At 44.1% G+C, this 9,259-nt stretch overlaps 1 pseudogene; it reads right to left on the bottom strand.

Annotated features, from left to right (window-relative positions):
* Window positions 1-850: 850 nt before the first annotated feature.
* Window positions 851-6,935, bottom strand: LOC118996818 (60S ribosomal protein L36-like; annotated as a pseudogene).
* Between the last annotated feature and the right edge of the window lie 2,324 nt (window positions 6,936-9,259).

Here is a 9,259-nt window from a genome sequence, read left to right as displayed (position 1 = left end):
TATCCATGCCCTTCCCTTATCCAATCTCTTTCCTAGATCTTCTGAGGTTTCATGCCCTTATGCTATCCTGTCCTTTGCTTGGGCCGGACTCCTCCCCTTATAGTCACCATTTTGCCTCCTGCTGTGCATGTACTCAGTAAAGGAATTTTCCTCTCACTGTTTATCTCTCTCCCTTAATCTGGGGAACCTGCAGGTTGTTCCCTGGGGAGATTGGAAAGAGGTCATTTCTGCTTACTTGGATCTTAAGCAATGCCAGCTGTTCTCTGCAGTGACTGTGAAGCTGTCTGTTTCCTAGTTAATCTAGTTTAATTAGATGTCTGGCTCCCTTCTCTTTTGTTAATATCTAACTCTGCCAACTGTAACGAAAATATGACTTCCATCTGTGGAGGTAACAGAAATCAGGACTAATGGAAAACAAAAAATGTCTGCATCTGTCTGTGGGATGTGTGAGGCTGACTCTAATTCTATTTATTATGTGAGTAATCAATGAAGATTTTGTTAACATTGTTGATAATGATGAGGTTGATGGAGTTGTGTGCATTTCACTTACTAAATAACTGTGATAATGCTTGCGGTTTGTGTATGGTGAATTTGTATAAATTGAATACTATTTCCCATTTGGTTTTCACTATGTTAGTGATAAATTTGTCATTTAATTCTTTTGTAATAATCTCCTATGTTATAACCTCCAAAGAAAAATTACCGTCATGAATTTTTTTAAAATATTATGTTTCTAAAGAAACTAATCACAATTAAGATGGTATTAAGTTTATATAATCAAGGATTTAAGTTATCCTGTAATTTTTTTTTTTTTCTGAACAGGTTGTATTACACACAGAAGGGATAGGGCTCATTGCTTGGTTGCTTTTTTCCTTATGGCTGCAAGGACATCGCTCAGTTTCCCTCTCTCTCTTTCATTGTTGTTGTGGATGTGTGTCTCCACCCTTTTCTTGAAGAACTGCAGAACCCCCTTGTCCTTAGAGACCTTAAGCAGCTCTGTGGTGCTCTGCTCATGAGGGACAAAGCTACACACCTCTGGGATCAATTCCGCACAGACTTGGTGCACTTGGTAAGGCGCCCTCTGCTGGGGCTGTGCCTCAGCTTGCTCGTGTTCTTGGTCACCTTGTGGCCCTTGCTGAGGCCCACTGCCATGGGGAAGCACAAAGCCCTGGCTGCTGCTCCTCAATGGCTGCTGTGTGGAAGGGCTATACTCTATTTCTTTTAACAGACATTTTTATCAGAGTATGCAAAAGTGTAGGACCAGATACTTGTGTTTTGGTACAAAAATACATTTTGGGAACATGTTAGTTCCTTCCTCCCTTCTGCCTATCACTCTGCTTTAAACAATTGTAATATCATGAGTTCTTTTAAGGAACTCTGTAGCACTATGAAGGGAGAGAATCTGGGTGGGCAAGCTGGTTAAAGGCTGGGTTGGGCACACAAGTTCTCAGGAACGTACTTCTTCCTATCTGTACAATGAGACCTTGATAGGGTACTTAAGAGTTGAAAATGTTTAAGGTAAATAGTTATAAGCTTAGCAAGTAAGGTATATGTTAAAGCTTTTATTTCAGATCCTACAGATAAGACCCATCCTGGCTTCTGGTAAATCAGAAACTACAGATAAGGCCCATCCTGACTCCTGGGGAAAATAACCGACCTCCTGGGGCACTACTAAGGATTACCGCCTGAGGACAAGTGGAGGCATCCAGGCCATTGTGTTTCAAGAAGCCGCAGTGGACCACCCACCCCTGGGAACAGCTAACTGCCCAGGATAAGAATGTTGCAGTTTCATTTACCTCCCTGAGCTTAAAAACCCCTCAATGGACCTTGTTTATTCCCTGGTATAAAAAGTCTGGCCTGAAAAGAAAAAACAAAATGGTCTGTTAGGGTATGAACCTGCCATTTTCTCAGATTACTGGCCATCTGAATAAAGCGCCCATAAAGATTCAATTGCTGATATTGCTTATTGGGTTTGGTTGTGACAGGCAGCCTGAATGCTGGTGTCTTTTCCAGTTTCATATTTTGGCAACTCCATTCTGGGACTGACTTTGGGACTCTCTGGTACGTCTGGGTATTTGGCGGGGAGTCCCACTGGCTGCCTGGGCTGAGAGGCCCCTGGGGGTTTGGATTCAGAGAATCCTAAGCATCTGCTGAGTGATTTCACTTGGGGATTCTCCCCCTCATTCCTGGCAAGTCTCATTGTTTATCACGTTTGATTGAATCATTGTGCTTTTTGGTTTGGGTTAAAATCCTGGGTCATGACTTAAGTCGTCTGGTAAAGGTAACTTTTTGGGTTTCACAGCTTGGTCTGAAAAAAATGACATCCAATTTGGTTTGGGTACCTGTTGTTTGGAGCTCTGTTTGGTAGAAAAAGCCTCCATTCCTCCACTGCAGGAAACAGCCCACTGGGGTGAGTTCTGGCTGATATGTCAACTTATAAACATTTAACTCAAGCAAATGTGATTTTATTGTAGTACTGTTCAGCTTGTGTATTGTATAATTTGGACTCAAGAGAACGCTGGTCACTGAATGGGTCTTTAAGTTACTGTATTATACTGTAACTAGAGTTGTTTTGTCAAAAATCAGGGAAGTCAGACAAAATGCCTTCCTTACCTAGAGGTTTCCTTTTTTTCAGTTTACATAATAAAGAGGCAGAATTAAAGGGAATAAGTTAATGGTTCAGAGAAAAGGGAATTTTCATGTGAAAGATAGCAGAAGCTCAGAGGAGAGACCAGGAAGAGGTAGATGTTATGACTGCTGCGAGCATGGTCAGGGCTCCCACGGTGCCTTCCGGTCCAGGGGGTCTTCCTCTCTACTCAGCCGAGGGAACTGGGGAAAGTGCGCCTGAACTGGTATTGCCATCTCCAACCCCTCAGGGAACCAAATTCTGTGGAGGAAAATTCCCTACTGGGACAGGACAATATTCTTTGCGGAGACTTCTTCCAATGGGAGTAGGGCCAGAGGGCCAGCCTGCTGGATATTATTGGGCACATACTCTGTTTTCTACATCAGATCTGTTAAACTGGAAAAGCTCAAGCCCTTCTTATAGAGGTGATCCTGCTAAAATGACTGATTTGGTTGTGTCAGTTTTTGCCACTCATCCTCCCAATTGGGCAGACATACAAGCCTTATTGAATTCTCTGCTGTGGGGGAATGAGTGGAGGCCAGTGTTGGATAAAGCAAATGAAGAGGCTTGGAGAGTACACCAAGAAAAGCCAGATGGGGCTCTGGGCCCTCCCAGGGCAATGCTTCTAACCAAGCCCAACCGGGACCCTAATGGGGATAGCCTTCCTCTCTTAGAGCATTATAGGAGATGCCTCCTTGAGGGAATGGGGAGAGACATCCCTGAGCAGAAAAGTCTGAGTGTGGTGCAGGCTGTGCAACAAAAGTCCACAGAGGACCCCTCCCAACACCAGAAAAAAAGTTAAGGAGGTTCCTGGGGATATCAAGTGACTGCTGCATTTGTATTAGAAACTTTGGGCTCATTGCTAAACCACTGTATGAGGCTCTGAAAGGACTGGAATATAGCCCTTTAGAGTGGACAAAGGTGCACCTGACTTCTGCACTGGCCTTGGGGCTTCTAAAGCTATTGAAGCCCGTTCAATAATATGTACATGAGAGACAGCGCATTGCCCTAGGATTCCTCACCCAAATGCTAGTGACATTTGCAGCCCATCGAATAATTGTCAAGGAAATTAGATCACACTGTCCAGAGGTGGACAGCCTGCTTGAGAGTGGCAGCTACCTTCAAGCTCTTGCAGGAAGCTAAAAAAGTTTTCCTTGGGACAGCCTATACCAGTAATGTGCCCTAGCAAGTGTTGAGCTTGCTGGAGCAAAAGGGAAATATGTGGCTCACTGCTGGAAGAATGGGCAGGTGCCAAGCCATTCTTCTCAACATTCCCAATGTCTCCCTCAAAACTGTGAGTAAGTTAAATCCTGCATCTCTTTTCCCAGACTCAGCCATGCTAATACATGACTATGCCGAGATACCTGATGAAGTAGATTATAGCAGAATTGATTTATAGGACCATTCCCTAGAAGAAGCAGACTGGACTCCATATGCAGATATGGAAGTGATAGAGAAAAGCCCCTTTTCTGCTAGCCTAAGAACACCCCGTAGGAGAGTCTAACTTCCACATTCCACTTCTGTAACCTGCTTCTGCTGCGCAGCCAATGAGCCACACCACCTCAGATATCCCCAAATAAGGAAATAGACCTAACTTCCACATTCCGCTTCTGTGACTTGCTTGCTTCGTAGACAGGAAGGTCCTGCAGGCTATATAAACCCCAAGAGCCCTTTGTTCAGGGCTCAGAATTTGGAGATCACCCTCCTCTGTGCCTGTGCACATAAATAAAGATCGTGCTCCTGAACCCTCGATGTCTGGTCACTTCATTTTTCTGTAACAGAAGCAGTTATATGGACAAAGGAAACAGAGAGGCTGGGTGTGCAGTTGTGACTCTTGAGAAGTAGTGGAGCCCAAGACCTTGTTGCCTCTGCTCAGAAAGCTGAACTGATTGCATTAACCAGGACACTGGAATTGTTGTGTCAAAACAGACTGAATGTGTATATCAACTCAAGGTAAGCTTCCTAATTTTCCATGCACCTGGTTTCATCTGGGAAGAAAAAAAACTGTTAACCTCCAAATAAAAAGGAGATTAAGCATGTAGCAGAAATTTTAGAATTATTAGAGGCTGTTCAGGTACCTTTACAGGTGGCAGTTATGCATTGCACGGGGCATCAAAAGGAGAACACTAAAGTGGCTCTCCAGAGGTCCCCCCAGAGGGGTGACCCAAATAGGATTTGGAATGGGGTCCAGAACTCAAGATGTCTAGGAAATATTAAAAATATAGGATGTCCTCACCCCCATGAGTCTGAACTGCAGGATGGAACACATGGAGCAGGGCCATTGAGAGCTGTTTTGCATAGCAACAGCTTTGCAGCTAACCTCAGGCATGGTCATTTAACATATCTATAACCTTTAACTGGTTTCATAGATATGTTAAATAGCTGTGGCCATGCCTTGAGCCAGGGGAATGGAAGTGACTTTCACCCATGATGTAACTGGGAGGCAACTCCCCCTGGTTACAGTGCCTGTGTGAGAGCTAGGAGATGATTGGCTCCATACCATGGGGCCACACCTGCCCAGACTCATTATGGCAGCCCAGTAAAGCTGGAAGGTTAGGGGAATGTTGGCAGGTGTGACTGATTGTAGGAGAAGTTGGAAATGGGGCTGCAGAGGAAGATTGGCGCAGGGATTTAAACCCAGACACTGTAGCCATTGGAGAGAGAACCACATGGCTTTGGCAGAGTGGGGAACTCTGCAGCTTTGGCAGGAGAGAACCATGCAGCTTTGGGTCGCTCCTTTTTGCCATGTGGCTTAGGAAGCAGGAGAGACTTTGCCTGGAAAAAAAAAGGGGTGAAAGGACTCTTGCTGGTGGGCCATGAGAAGGTGCCACATGACTTTGGATTAACTGGAGATCCTGGTGGAAATGCAGCTGATGGTGCCTGGAGCCTGAATCATGGACTTCTACTTCTTTTCCTAAGAGATGGTACCACAGATTAGGGCAGAGGGAGAAGGAAGGACTGTGTGCATCCGTGGGTGTCCTAAAGGACTTTAATATTTTAATGAAGACATTGGGTCACTAATTTAAGTCTGTATAGCTTTAAATAAACATTTCTTTTTCACAGATCTCTGGCATTGAGAGTGGCCTTTCCTCTGGCGGCGGGCATAGCAAACCCAGTGGGGGTCCTTTCAGCAATAGTATATCATACAGCACTCCCAAGTCTGTTCTGTAACAGCTAGAGGAAGCAATCTGGCTGAATGGGCAGCAAAAGAGGCTGCTAAAGAAATGTTTATAATGCCTTTGGTACCCATTCTGGACTTGTCACAGTTTGACCCTTAATATTTGACTGCAGACTTAGAGAAAGCCAAGGGTTGGGGTTTTGATGAAGAAGGTCCTGATAGTAGATGTTAAAAGAGGAAGAAAGGAGCTATATTGTTTTCCTGAAAACTTAGTAGAGCCAGTCATGAAGGATTTGCATGAGGCCACGCACTATGAAAGAGACTCATTAACCATCTATGTCAAACTGTGGCTCACAGGTCCTGGAATTTCTAAAACCATAAGAAAAGTAATTGCTAGATGTGTTGTGTGCCAGAACAAACCCAGAACAGAGTCCCAGCCACTTGAGGAGGCTGGGAGTCCCTCCACTTGTGTCCACTTGAGGACTGGCAAATAGACTTTACTCAGATGCCATAGGTCCAAGAGTGGAAATATTTGTTAGTCTTTGTTGATACCTTTTCAGAATGGTTAGAAATCTATCCCACTAGAACAGAGAAATCTTTGGAGGTAGTTAAAGCTTTACTGAAGGAAATAATCCCTCACTTTGGCCTACCTGGCAGCATCCAAAGTGATAACAGACCTGCTTTCATTTTAGAAATTGCACAGGAGGCTAGTAAATTTTAGGAATCAAGTGGAGACTCCACACAGGATAGAGACCTCAGGCTTCTGGGAAGGTAGAGAAGATGAATTACACCTTGAAGAAAATATAGCCAAGCTGTGTCAAGAAACTTATCTCCATTGGCATCAATCCTTGCTTATTGTCCTGCTCAGGATAAGGATGGCTCCTTGAAGTGGGATTCGGTTGAGTCCCTATGAAATTGTGTATAGGTGGCCATTTCAGGCCACAATTGGGGTGGGAGATATGTATATAGATCAAGAAATGAAGGTAAAGAAATATGTACAACATTTAAGTCAAACTTTAGCTGTAACTAATGACCTTGCCTGTATTAGAGACTTCTCCCCCACAGGTTTGCTGCATTCCTTTGAGTCTGCAGACAAGGTGCCACTCAAGACTTGAATGACAGCATCTCAGAAAAGCCAAATAGGAGAAAGTAGACTGGACCTTGGGACATACTCCTCACCATCTCCACCATGGCGAAGCTGGCAGAAATAAAACCTTGGACTTATCACACCAGAATAAAGAAAGGACTGGAGGAAGGCCTAAAAGTCATCTTTAGATGACTTATGTTCTTTCTTTACCTCTTGTTTAACCCTTTGTTATGGACATCTTATTCCTTTCAAATGAGATGAAAATACTTGGGTATATTTAGCAAAAGATGTTCTGAATATGTCTTGCAGGAGGAATTTATGTTGAACAAATTTTCACTTCATGTCTTGTAGGTGCTTGTACTACCTTGGAAAGCCTTAGAAATAATACTGTGATTGAGCATATCAAAAAGAAGATAACTTACTCTTATATTTATAATTGGGGACCAGTGGTAACTCTAAAGGATAGGGAAATGTTTTCATTGGAGGTCGCTAATGTAGCCCCAGCTAGAGAGTGTGCAACTTCTGTCAACTGTACTAAAGACTGTTTTGTGCTCTCAGCTGGTGTGAAGATGAATTGCACCACCACCACTGGCGTATCTTATGCTTATGCTCATGTTAAATTTCCAACAGGACAGTTTCTAATATGTGGAATTGATAGGGTACTGAAGAGTTGGAAAATTTTAGTTTAAGGTAAAAAGTTATAAGCCTAGCAAGTAAGGTATATGTTAAAGCTTTTGTTTTAGAAACTATGGATAGATAAGGCCCATCCTGGATCCTGGGAAAACAGCCGACCTCTTGGGGCAATGCTAAGGATTACCACCTGGGAACAAGTGGAGGCATCCAGGCCATTGTGTTTTAGGGAGCAGAGGAGGACCACCAACCCCTGGGAATGGCTAACTGCCCAAGACAGGAATGTTGCAGTGTCTCCTACCTAATTCTGCCTGAACTTCAAAATCCTTACCATGCCTTGTTTATTCCCTGGTATAAAAACACTGGCCTGGAAAGAAAAGACAAGATGGTCTGTAAGGGTATGACTCTGCCATCTTCTTAGATGACTGGCCATCTGAATAAAGCATCCATAAAGATTCAATTCTTGTCTCTGCTTATTGGGTTTGATAGTGACCAGCAGCCAGAACACCAGTGTTTTTTTCCGGTTTCAATCTCAAAGGTGCTGCATTCTGATTTAGCTTCAGACCTAATCTGGGAGCAACATTGCCCTTATATTATCAAGTACCCACACCTACCCCTTCACCCTCTCATGGAGATACTAATGGGGGACTCAAGACTTGGAAAATTTTAGCTTAAGGTAAAAAGTTATGAGCCTAGTAAGTAATGTATATGTTAAAGCTTTTGTTTCAGAAACTACAGATAAGGCCCATCCTGGCTCCTGGGAAAACAACTGACCTCTTAGGGCACTGCTAAAGATTACCACCTGGGAACAAGTAGCGGCAGCTGGGCCTTTGTGTTCCAGGGAGAGACAGATGACCACTACCCCTGGGAACAGCTAACTGCCCAGGACAAGAATGTTGCAGCTCCTATCACCTAATCCTCCCTGAATCTCAAAGCCCTCACACCACACCTTGTTTATTCCCTGGTATAAAAAGTCTGACCTAGAAAGAGAAGGTAAGATGTCTGTTCGGGTATGAACCTACCATCTTCTTGGATCGCTGGCACTGAATAAAGTGCCCATAAAAGATTCGATCACTGTCATTGCTTATTGGGTTTGGTAGTGACAGGCAGCCGGAGTGCAGTTGTCTTTTCCAGTTACAATACTACAATAAAAAGAGACAATTACAAAGGATGAAAATGGGCACTTGTGAAATGCCAGACTAGCAATTCACAATAGCTGATGCCCTGTGGCTGAGGAGAGAAGTGAGTGGAAGAAAACAGTCCTGTTCATGCTGCCACTGCAACTTTGCTGGTGGAGCTGGGCATGAGAAAATGGCTGGTGGGGCTGGTCACTCCTAGGGAAGGGGTGCCGTCAGGGAACCCCAGGCCTCCTTCCAGCCCTGTCCTTGTCTGTGCCCCTGCCTTACATTGCACAAATCTGAGATTTGGCCTGAGCTTTCACCTGCTTTCTGTTCTGGATTTTTTTACTCATCTACTCCCATATTTCTTTATTGGAAAACTATTTGCTGGGCATCAGCTATAGGCCAGACACCATACTTAGTTAGCATCAAGGATCCAGCAGTGAAGGAAAGAAACAAAAGTTCTGTCCTAAGAGCCTAGAAACTAGCAAGCAGGACAGGCATCAACACGACAGTGATGGATGTTCTCAGAGGGAAACACAGGTGATTTGTGGGGGAGGGGGACAAACCTAGCCTGAAGCTCAGATAGCTCCAGGTGTAGAGACTTTTTTTTCATTACTCATGGGTTTTCCAGGCTACTTTCAGTCCAAACAGGGGCAATCTTTGGGTTGTTGACAGAC

Source organism: Sturnira hondurensis, unplaced genomic scaffold (assembly GCF_014824575.4).
Source record: "Sturnira hondurensis isolate 20B ecotype Veracruz unplaced genomic scaffold, ASM1482457v3 Scaffold0011744, whole genome shotgun sequence".
In the NCBI taxonomy this organism is placed as follows: Eukaryota; Metazoa; Chordata; class Mammalia; order Chiroptera; family Phyllostomidae; genus Sturnira; species Sturnira hondurensis.
The sequence above is the reverse complement of the archived record's forward strand: the minus strand, read 5'-3'. Positions and strand labels throughout refer to the sequence as shown.